The sequence below is a fragment of the Carcharodon carcharias genome, chromosome 34 (assembly GCF_017639515.1).
Source record: "Carcharodon carcharias isolate sCarCar2 chromosome 34, sCarCar2.pri, whole genome shotgun sequence".
Taxonomy (NCBI): Eukaryota; Metazoa; Chordata; class Chondrichthyes; order Lamniformes; family Lamnidae; genus Carcharodon; species Carcharodon carcharias.
The window spans coordinates 18,435,270-18,450,339 of NC_054500.1; the positions used below are offsets into that span (position 1 = coordinate 18,435,270).

The window sequence follows — 15,070 nt, forward strand, 5'->3', positions numbered from 1 at the left end:
GAGAAGGGGACAGGCACACACACACACACGGAGAGGGGGACAGGCACACACACACACACACACGGAGAAGGGGACAGGCACACACACACACACACACACACGGAGAAGGGGACAGGCACACACACACACACACACACACACACACACACACACACACACACACACACACACACACGGAGAAGGGGACAGGCACACACACACACACACGGAGAAGGGGACAGGCACACACACACACACACACACACACACACACACACACACACACACACGGAGAATGGGACAGGCACACACACACGGAGAAGGGGACAGGCACACACACACACACACACACACACACACACACACACACACGGAGAAGGGGACAGGCACACACACACACACGAAGGGGACAGGCACACACACACACACGGAGAAGGGGACAGGCACACACACACACACGGAGAAGGGGACAGGCACACACACACACACGGAGAAGGGGACAGGCAAACACACACACACGGAGAAGGGGACAGGCACACACACACACACGGAGAAGGGGACAGGCACACACACACACACACACACGGAGAAGGGGACAGGCACACACACACACACGGAGAAGGGGACAGGCACACACACACACACGGAGAAGGGGACAGGCACACACACACACACGGAGAAGGGGACAGGCACACACACACACACACGGAGAAGGGGACAGGCACACACACACACACACGGAGAAGGGGACAGGCACACACACACACACGGAGAAGGGGACAGGCACACACACACACGGAGAAGGGGACAGGCACACACACACACGGAGAAGGGGACAGGCACACACACACACACACACACACACGGAGAAGGGGACAGGCACACACACACACGCGGAGAAGGGGACAGGCACACACACACACGCGGAGAAGGGGACAGGCACACACACACACGCGGAGAAGGGGACAGGCACACACACACACACGGAGAAGGGGACAGGCACACACACACACACACACGGAGAAGGGGACAGGCACACACACACACACGGAGAAGGGGACAGGCACACACACACACACACACACACACGGAGAAGGGGACAGGCACACACACACACACACACACACGGAGAAGGGGACAGGCACACACACACACACACACACGGAGAAGGGGACAGGCACACACACACACACGGAGAAGGGGACAGGCACACACACACACACGGAGAAGGGGACAGGCACACACACACACACACACGGAGAAGGGGACAGGCACACACACACACACACACGGAGAAGGGGACAGGCACACACACACACACACACGGAGAAGGGGACAGGCACACACACACACACACGGAGAAGGGGACAGGCACACACACACACACGGAGAAGGGGACAGGCACACACACACACACACACACACACACGGAGAAGGGGACAGGCACACACACACACACACACACACACACACACACGGAGAAGGGGACAGGCACACACACACACACACACGGAGAAGGGGACAGGCACACACACACACACACGGAGAAGGGGACAGGCACACACACACACACACGGAGAAGGGGACAGGCACACACACACACACACACACACACACACACACACGGAGAATGGGACAGGCACACACACACGGAGAAGGGGACAGGCACACACACACACACACACACACACACACACACACACACGGAGAAGGGGACAGGCACACACACACACACACGGAGAAGGGGACAGGCACACACACACACACACACACACGGAGAAGGGGACAGGCACACACACACACGGAGAAGGGGACAGGCACACACACACACGGAGAAGGGGACAGGCACACACACACACACACACACACACGGAGAAGGGGACAGGCACACACACACACGCGGAGAAGGGGACAGGCACACACACACACGCGGAGAAGGGGACAGGCACACACACACACGCGGAGAAGGGGACAGGCACACACACACACACGGAGAAGGGGACAGGCACACACACACACACACACGGAGAAGGGGACAGGCACACACACACACACGGAGAAGGGGACAGGCACACACACACACACACACACACACGGAGAAGGGGACAGGCACACACACACACACACACACACACGGAGAAGGGGACAGGCACACACACACACACACACACGGAGAAGGGGACAGGCACACACACACACACGGAGAAGGGGACAGGCACACACACACACACGGAGAAGGGGACAGGCACACACACACACACACACACACACACACGGAGAAGGGGACAGGCACACACACACACACACGGAGAAGGGGACAGGCACACACACACACACACGGAGAAGGGGACAGGCACACACACACACACACGGAGAAGGGGACAGGCACACACACACACACACACACACACACACACACGGAGAATGGGACAGGCACACACACACGGAGAAGGGGACAGGCACACACACACACACACACACACACACACACGGAGAAGGGGACAGGCACACACACACACACACGGAGAAGGGGACAGGCACACACACACACACACACGGAGAAGGGGACAGGCACACACACACACGGAGAAGGGGACAGGCACACACACACACACACACACGGAGAAGGGGACAGGCACACACACACACACACGGAGAAGGGGACAGGCACACACACACACACACACACACACGGAGAAGAGGACAGGCACACACACACACACACACACACGCAGAGAAGGGGACAGGCACACACACACACACACACGCAGAGAAGGGGACAGGCACACACACACACACACGCAGAGAAGGGGACAGGCACACACACACACACACACACGGAGAAGGGGACAGGCACACACACACACACACACTGAGAAGGGGACGGGCACACACACACACACACACACACACACACACGGAGAAGGGGACAGGCACACACACACACACACACACACACACACACACACACACACACACACACACACACACACACGGAGAAGGGGACAGGCACACACACACACACGGAGAAGGGGACAGGCACACACACACACACGGAGAAGGGGACAGGCACACACACACACACGGAGAAGGGGACAGGCACACACACACACACACACGGAGAAGGGGACAGGCACACACACACACACACACGGAGAAGGGGACAGGCACACACACACACACACACGGAGAAGGGGACAGGCACACACACACACACACGGAGAAGGGGACAGGCACACACACACACACACGGAGAAGGGGACAGGCACACACACACACACACGGAGAAGGGGACAGGCACACACACACACACACACACGGAGAAGGGGACAGGCACACACACACACGGAGAAGGGGACAGGCACACACACACACACACACGGAGAAGGGGACTGGCACACACACACACACACACACGGAGAAGGGGACAGGCACACACACACACACACACACGGAGAAGGGGACAGGCACACACACACGGAGAAGGGGACAGGCACACACACACGGAGAAGGGGACAGGCACACACACACGGAGAAGGGGACAGGCACACACACACGGAGAAGGGGACAGGCACACACACACACGGAGAAGGGGACAGGCACACACATACACGGAGAAGGGGACAGGCACACACACACACACCGAGAAGGGGACAGGCACACACACACACACCGAGAAGGGGACAGGCACACACACACACACCGAGAAGGGGACAGGCACACACACACACACACGGAGAAGGGGACAGGCACACACACACACACACGGAGAAGGGGACAGGCACACACACACACGGAGAAGGGGACAGGCACACACACACACACACACACACACGGAGAGGGGGACAGGCACACACACACACACACACACGGAGAAGGGGACAGGCACACACACACACACACACACACACACACACACGGAGAGGGGGACAGGCACACACACACACACGGAAAAGGGGACAGGCACACACACACACACACACGGAAAAGGGGACAGGCACACACACACACACACACACACACACACACACACACACACACACACACACACACACACACGGAGAGGGGGACAGGCACACACACACGGAGAAGGCGACAGGCACACACACACGGAGAGGCGACAGGCACACACACACGGAGAAGGCGACAGGCGCACACACACGGAGAAGGCGACAGGCGCACACACACACACACACACACACACACGGAGAAGGGGACAGGCACACACACACACACGGAGAGGGGGACAGGCACACACACACACACACACGGAGAAGGGGACAGGCACACACACACACACACGGAGAAGGGGACAGGCACACACACACACACACACACACACACACACACACACGGAGAAGGGGACAGGCACACACACACACACACGGAGAAGGGGACAGGCACACACACACACACACACGGAGAATGGGACAGGCACACACACACGGAGAAGGGGACAGGCACACACACACACACACACACACACACACACACACACACGGAGAAGGGGACAGGCACACACACACACACGAAGGGGACAGGCACACACACACACGGAGAAGGGGACAGGCACACACACACACACGGAGAAGGGGACAGGCACACACACACACACGGAGAAGGGGACAGGCAAACACACACACACACGGAGAAGGGGACAGGCACACACACACACACGGAGAAGGGGACACGCACACACACACACACACACACGGAGAAGGGGACAGGCACACACACACACACGGAGAAGGGGACAGGCACACACACACACACGGAGAAGGGGACAGGCACACACACACACACGGAGAAGGGGACAGGCACACACACACACACACGGAGAAGGGGACAGGCACACACACACACACGGAGAAGGGGACAGGCACACACACACACGGAGAAGGGGACAGGCACACACACACACGGAGAAGGGGACAGGCACACACACACACACACACACACGGAGAAGGGGACAGGCACACACACACACGCGGAGAAGGGGACAGGCACACACACACACGCGGAGAAGGGGACAGGCACACACACACACGCGGAGAAGGGGACAGGCACACACACACACACGGAGAAGGGGACAGGCACACACACACACACACACGGAGAAGGGGACAGGCACACACACACACACGGAGAAGGGGACAGGCACACACACACACACACACACGGAGAAGGGGACAGGCACACACACACACACACACACACGGAGAAGGGGACAGGCACACACACACACACACACACGGAGAAGGGGACAGGCACACACACACACACGGAGAAGGGGACAGGCACACACACACACACGGAGAAGGGGACAGGCACACACACACACACACACGGAGAAGGGGACAGGCACACACACACACACACACGGAGAAGGGGACAGGCACACACACACACACACACGGAGAAGGGGACAGGCACACACACACACACACGGAGAAGGGGACAGGCACACACACACACACGGAGAAGGGGACAGGCACACACACACACACACACACACACACGGAGAAGGGGACAGGCACACACACACACACACACACACACACATACGGAGAAGGGGACAGGCACACACACACACACACGGAGAAGGGGACAGGCACACACACACACACACGGAGAAGGGGACAGGCACACACACACACACACGGAGAAGGGGACAGGCACACACACACACACACACACACACACACACACACGGAGAATGGGACAGGCACACACACACGGAGAAGGGGACAGGCACACACACACACACACACACACACACACACACACACACGGAGAAGGGGACAGGCACACACACACACACACGGAGAAGGGGACAGGCACACACACACACACACACACGGAGAAGGGGACAGGCACACACACACACGGAGAAGGGGACAGGCACACACACACACGGAGAAGGGGACAGGCACACACACACACACACACACACACGGAGAAGGGGACAGGCACACACACACACGCGGAGAAGGGGACAGGCACACACACACACGCGGAGAAGGGGACAGGCACACACACACACGCGGAGAAGGGGACAGGCACACACACACACACGGTGAAGGGGACAGGCACACACACACACACACACGGAGAAGGGGACAGGCACACACACACACACGGAGAAGGGGACAGGCACACACACACACACACACACACACGGAGAAGGGGACAGGCACACACACACACACACACACACGGAGAAGGGGACAGGCACACACACACACACACACACGGAGAAGGGGACAGGCACACACACACACACGGAGAAGGGGACAGGCACACACACACACACGGAGAAGGGGACAGGCACACACACACACACACACGGAGAAGGGGACAGGCACACACACACACACACACGGAGAAGGGGACAGGCACACACACACACACACACGGAGAAGGGGACAGGCACACACACACACACACGGAGAAGGGGACAGGCACACACACACACACGGAGAAGGGGACAGGCACACACACACACACACACACACACACGGAGAAGGGGACAGGCACACACACACACACACACACACACACGGAGAAGGGGACAGGCACACACACACACACACGGAGAAGGGGACAGGCACACACACACACACACGGAGAAGGGGACAGGCACACACACACACACACGGAGAAGGGGACAGGCACACACACACACACACACACACACACGGAGAATGGGACAGGCACACACACACGGAGAAGGGGACAGGCACACACACACACACACACACACACACACACGGAGAAGGGGACAGGCACACACACACACACACGGAGAAGGGGACAGGCACACACACACACACACACGGAGAAGGGGACAGGCACACACACACACGGAGAAGGGGACAGGCACACACACACACACACACACGGAGAAGGGGACAGGCACACACACACACACACGGAGAAGGGGACAGGCACACACACACACACACACACACACACGGAGAAGAGGACAGGCACACACACACACACACGCAGAGAAGGGGACAGGCACACACACACACACACACGCAGAGAAGGGGACAGGCACACACACACACACACGCAGAGAAGGGGACAGGCACACACACACACACACACACACACACACACACACGGAGAAGGGGACAGGCACACACACACACACACACTGAGAAGGGGACGGGCACACACACACACACACACACACACACACACACGGAGAAGGGGACAGGCACACACACACACACACACACACACACACACACACACACACACACACACGGAGAAGGGGACAGGCACACACACACACACGGAGAAGGGGACAGGCACACACACACACACGGAGAAGGGGACAGGCACACACACACACACGGAGAAGGGGACAGGCACACACACACACACACACGGAGAAGGGGACAGGCACACACACACACACACACGGAGAAGGGGACAGTCACACACACACACACACACGGAGAAGGGGACAGGCACACACACACACACACGGAGAAGGGGACAGGCACACACACACACACACGGAGAAGGGGACAGGCACACACACACACACACGGAGAAGGGGACAGGCACACACACACACACACACGGAGAAGGGGACAGGCACACACACACACGGAGAAGGGGACAGGCACACACACACACACACACGGAGAAGGGGACTGGCACACACACACACACACACACGGAGAAGGGGACAGGCACACACACACACACACACACGGAGAAGGGGACAGGCACACACACACGGAGAAGGGGACAGGCACACACACACGGAGAAGGGGACAGGCACACACACACGGAGAAGGGGACAGGCACACACACACGGAGAAGGGGACAGGCACACACACACACGGAGAAGGGGACAGGCACACACACACACGGAGAAGGGGACAGGCACACACATACACGGAGAAGGGGACAGGCACACACACACACACCGAGAAGGGGACAGGCACACACACACACACCGAGAAGGGGACAGGCACACACACACACACCGAGAAGGGGACAGGCACACACACACACACACGGAGAAGGGGACAGGCACACACACACACACACACGGAAAAGGGGACAGGCACACACACACACGGAGAAGGGGACAGGCACACACACACACACACACACGGAGAGGGGGACAGGCACACACACACACACACACACGGAGAAGGGGACAGGCACACACACACACACACACACACACACACACACACACGGAGAGGGGGACAGGCACACACACACACACGGAAAAGGGGACAGGCACACACACACACACACACGGAAAAGGGGACAGGCACACACACACACACACACACACACACACACACACACACACACACACACACACACACACGGAGAGGGGGACAGGCACACACACACGGAGAAGGCGACAGGCACACACACACGGAGAGGCGACAGGCACACACACACGGAGAAGGCGACAGGCGCACACACACGGAGAAGGCGACAGGCGCACACACACACACACACACACACACACACGGAGAAGGGGACAGGCACACACACACACACGGAGAGGGGGACAGGCACACACACACACGGAGAAGGGGACAGGCACACACACACACGGAGAAGGGGACAGGCACACACACACACACACACGGAGAAGGGGACTGGCACACACACACACACACACACGGAGAAGGGGACAGGCACACACACACACACACACACGGAGAAGGGGACAGGCACACACACACGGAGAAGGGGACAGGCACACACACACGGAGAAGGGGACAGGCACACACACACGGAGAAGGGGACAGGCACACACACACGGAGAAGGGGACAGGCACACACACACACGGAGAAGGGGACAGGCACACACACACACGGAGAAGGGGACAGGCACACACATACACGGAGAAGGGGACAGGCACACACACACACACCGAGAAGGGGACAGGCACACACACACACACCGAGAAGGGGACAGGCACACACACACACACCGAGAAGGGGACAGGCACACACACACACACACGGAGAAGGGGACAGGCACACACACACACACACGGAAAAGGGGACAGGCACACACACACACGGAGAAGGGGACAGGCACACACACACACACACACACGGAGAGGGGGACAGGCACACACACACACACACACACGGAGAAGGGGACAGGCACACACACACACACACACACACACACACACACACGGAGAGGGGGACAGGCACACACACACACACGGAAAAGGGGACAGGCACACACACACACACACACGGAAAAGGGGACAGGCACACACACACACACACACACACACACACACACACACACACACACACACACACACACACACGGAGAGGGGGACAGGCACACACACACGGAGAAGGCGACAGGCACACACACACGGAGAGGCGACAGGCACACACACACGGAGAAGGCGACAGGCGCACACACACGGAGAAGGCGACAGGCGCACACACACACACACACACACACACACACGGAGAAGGGGACAGGCACACACACACACACGGAGAGGGGGACAGGCACACACACACACACACACGGAGAAGGGGACAGGCACACACACACACACACGGAGAAGGGGACAGGCACACACACACACACACACACACACACACACACACACACACGGAGAAGGGGACAGGCACACACACACACACACGGAGAAGGGGACAGGCACACACACACACACGAAGGGGACAGGCACACACACACACACGGAGAAGGGGACAGGCACACACACACACACGGAGAAGGGGACAGGCACACACACACACACGGAGAAGGGGACAGGCAAACACACACACACGGAGAAGGGGACAGGCACACACACACACACGGAGAAGGGGACAGGCACACACACACACACACACACGGAGAAGGGGACAGGCACACACACACACACGGAGAAGGGGACAGGCACACACACACACACGGAGAAGGGGACAGGCACACACACACACACGGAGAAGGGGACAGGCACACACACACACACACACGGAGAAGGGGACAGGCACACACACACACACGGAGAAGGGGACAGGCACACACACACACGGAGAAGGGGACAGGCACACACACACACGGAGAAGGGGACAGGCACACACACACACACACACACACGGAGAAGGGGACAGGCACACACACACACGCGGAGAAGGGGACAGGCACCACACACACACGCGGAGAAGGGGACAGGCACACACACACACAGCGGAGAAGGGGACAGGCACACACACACACACGGAGAAGGGGACAGGCACACACCACACACACCACGGAGAAGGGGACAGGCACACACAACACCCGGAGAAGGGGACAGGCACACCCACACCACACACACACACCACGGAGAAGGGGACAGGCACACACACACACACACACACACGGAGAAGGGGACAGGCACACACACACACACACAACGGAGAAGGGGACAGGCACACACACACACACGGAGAAGGGACAGGCACACACACCACACACGGAGAAGGGGACAGGCACACACACACACACACACGGAGAAGGGGACAGGCACACACACACACACACACACGGAGAAGGGGACAGGCACACACACACACACACACACGGAGAAGGGGACAGGCACACACACACACACACGGAGAAGGGGACAGGCACACACACACACACGGAGAAGGGGACAGGCACACACACACACACACACACACACACGGAGAAGGGGACAGGCACACACACACACACACACACACACACACACGGAGAAGGGGACAGGCACACACACACACACACACGGAGAAGGGGACAGGCACACACACACACACACGGAGAAGGGGACAGGCACACACACACACACACGGAGAAGGGGACAGGCACACACACACACACACACACACACACACACACACACACGGAGAATGGGACAGGCACACACACACGGAGAAGGGGACAGGCACACACACACACACACACACACACACACACACACACACGGAGAAGGGGACAGGCACACACACACACACACGGAGAAGGGGACAGGCACACACACACACACACACACGGAGAAGGGGACAGGCACACACACACACGGAGAAGGGGACAGGCACACACACACACGGAGAAGGGGACAGGCACACACACACACACACACACACACGGAGAAGGGGACAGGCACACACACACACGCGGAGAAGGGGACAGGCACACACACACACGCGGAGAAGGGGACAGGCACACACACACACGCGGAGAAGGGGACAGGCACACACACACACACGGAGAAGGGGACAGGCACACACACACACACACACGGAGAAGGGGACAGGCACACACACACACACGGAGAAGGGGACAGGCACACACACACACACACACACACACGGAGAAGGGGACAGGCACACACACACACACACACACACGGAGAAGGGGACAGGCACACACACACACACACACACGGAGAAGGGGACAGGCACACACACACACACGGAGAAGGGGACAGGCACACACACACACACGGAGAAGGGGACAGGCACACACACACACACACACGGAGAAGGGGACAGGCACACACACACACACACACGGAGAAGGGGACAGGCACACACACACACACACACGGAGAAGGGGACAGGCACACACACACACACACGGAGAAGGGGACAGGCACACACACACACACGGAGAAGGGGACAGGCACACACACACACACACACACACACACACGGAGAAGGGGACAGGCACACACACACACACACACACACGGAGAAGGGGACAGGCACACACACACACACACGGAGAAGGGGACAGGCACACACACACACACACGGAGAAGGGGACAGGCACACACACACACACATGGAGAAGGGGACAGGCACACACACACACACACACACACACACACACACACACACGGAGAATGGGACAGGCACACACACACGGAGAAGGGGACAGGCACACACACACACACACACACACACACACGGAGAAGGGGACAGGCACACACACACACACACGGAGAAGGGGACAGGCACACACACACACACACACGGAGAAGGGGACAGGCACAACACACACACAGCGGAGAAGGGGGACAGGCACACACCACCACACACGGAGAAGGGACAGGCCACACACACACACACACACGAGAGGGACAGGCACACACACACACACTGAGAAGGGACTGGCACCACACACACACACACACACACACGGAGAAGGGGACAGGCACACCACACACACCACACACACGGAGAAGGGGACAGGCACACACACACACATCACACGGAGAAGGGGACAGGCACACCACACGACACGGAGAAGGGGACAGGCACACTACACACACACGGAGAAGGGGACAGGCACACACACACACACACCACACACACGGAGAAGGGGACAGGCTCACACACACACCACACGGCGGAGAAGGGACAGGCACACACACACACACACCCGGAGAAGGGGACAGGCACACACCACGACACACAGCGGAGAAGGTGGACAGGCACACACCACACACACGGAGGAAGGGGACAGGCACGACACACACCACACACGAGAAGGGACAGGCCCACACCACACGGACGAGAGGGGACAGGCACACACACACCACACACACACACACACGGACAAGGGGGACAGGCACACACACACACACACACACACACGGAGAAGGGGACAGGCACACACACACACACACACACACGGAGAAGGGGACAGGCACACACACACACCACGGAGAAGGGGACAGGCACACACACACACACGGAGAAGGGGACAGGCACACACACACACACACACGGAGAAGGGGACAGGCACACACACACACACACACGGAGAAGGGGACAGGCACACACACACACACACACGGAGAAGGGGACAGGCACACACACACACACACGGAGAAGGGGACAGGCACACACACACACACACGGAGAAGGGGACAGGCACACACACACACACACGGAGAAGGGGACAGGCACACACACACACACACACGGAGAAGGGGACAGGCACACACACACACGGAGAAGGGGACAGGCACACACACACACACACACGGAGAAGGGGACAGGCACACACACACACACACACACACACGGAGAAGGGGACAGGCACACACACACACACACACACGGAGAAGGGGACAGGCACACACACACGGAGAAGGGGACAGGCACACACACACGGAGAAGGGGACAGGCACACACACACGGAGAAGGGGACAGGCACACACACACACGGAGAAGGGGACAGGCACACACACACACGGAGAAGGGGACAGGCACACACATACACGGAGAAGGGGACAGGCACACACATACACGGAGAAGGGGACAGGCACACACACACACACCGAGAAGGGGACAGGCACACACACACACACCGAGAAGGGGACAGGCACACACACACACACCGAGAAGGGGACAGGCACACACACACACACACGGAGAAGGGGACAGGCACACACACACACACACGGAGAAGGGGACAGGCACACACACACACACACGGAGAAGGGGACAGGCACACACACACACGGAGAAGGGGACAGGCACACACACACACACGGAGAAGGGGACAGGCACACACACACACACGGAGAAGGGGACAGGCACACACACACACACACGGAGAAGGGGACAGGCACACACACACACACACACGCGGAGAAGGGGACAAGCACACACACACACACACGGAGAAGGGGACAGGCACACACACACGGAGAAGGGGACAGGCACACACACACACACACACACACACGGAGAAGGGGACAGGCACACACACACACACGGAGAAGGGGACAGGCACACACACACACACACACACACAGAGAAGGGAACAGGCACACACACACACACACACGGAGAAGGGGACAGGCACACACACACACACACGGAGAAGGGGACAGGCACACACACACACACACACACACACACACGCGGAGAAGGGGACAAGCACACACACACACACAGACGGAGAAGGGGACAGGCACACACACACACACACGGAGAAGGGGACAGGCACACACACACACACACACGGAGAAGGGGACAGGCACACACACACACACACACACACGGAGAAGGGGACAGGCACACACACACGGAGAAGGGGACAGGCACACACACACACACACACACACGGAGAAGGGGACAGGCACACACACACACACACACGGAGAAGGGGACAGGCACACACACACGGAGAAGGGGACAGGCACACACACACACACACACACACGGAGAAGGGGACAGGCACACACACACACACACACGGAGAAGGGGACAGGCACACACACACACACACACACACGGAGAAGGGGACAGGCACACACACACACACACGGAGAAGGGGACAGGCACACACACACACACACACACGGAGAAGGGGACAGGCACACACACACACACACACACGGAGAAGGGGACAGGCACACACACACACACACACGGAGAAGGGGACAGGCACACACACACACACACACGGAGAAGGGGACAGGCACACACACACACACACACGGAGAAGGGGACAGGCACACACACACACACACACACGGAGAAGGGGACAGACACACACACACACGGAGAGGGGGACAGGCACACACACACGGAGAGGGGGACAGGCACACACACACACACGGAGAGGGGGACAGGCACACACACACACACGGAGAGGGGGACAGGCACACACACACACACGGAGAGGGGGACAGGCACACACACACACACGGAGAGGGGGACAGGCACACACACACACACGGAGAGGGGGACAGGCACACACACACACACGGAGAGGGGGACAGGCACACACACACACACGGAGAGGGGGACAGGCACACACACACACACGGAGAGGGGGACAGGCACACACACACAAGCACACACACGGAGAGGGGGACAGGCACACACAGACACACACACGGATAGGGGGACAGGCACACACAAAGAGAGAAAGAAAGACAGGTACACACACACACGTACACTCGCGGCAGTGCACTCAAAGGTTTGAACTTTTCCAATGAGTCCCCAAACTTTCACGAACTTTCCCAAAACCTGTGTCCCGTTGGAATTTTTTTATATATAAAAGTGTTACCCT

The 15,070-nt window shown here is 58.9% G+C and overlaps 1 protein-coding gene across 1 annotated transcript in view; it reads right to left on the reverse strand.

Moving 5' to 3' along the window:
• vaspb (vasodilator stimulated phosphoprotein b) overlaps positions 1 to 15,070 on the reverse strand; it is a 134,120-nt gene that overhangs the window by 40,367 nt on the left and 78,683 nt on the right. The gene's annotated exons all lie outside the window — the stretch shown is intronic.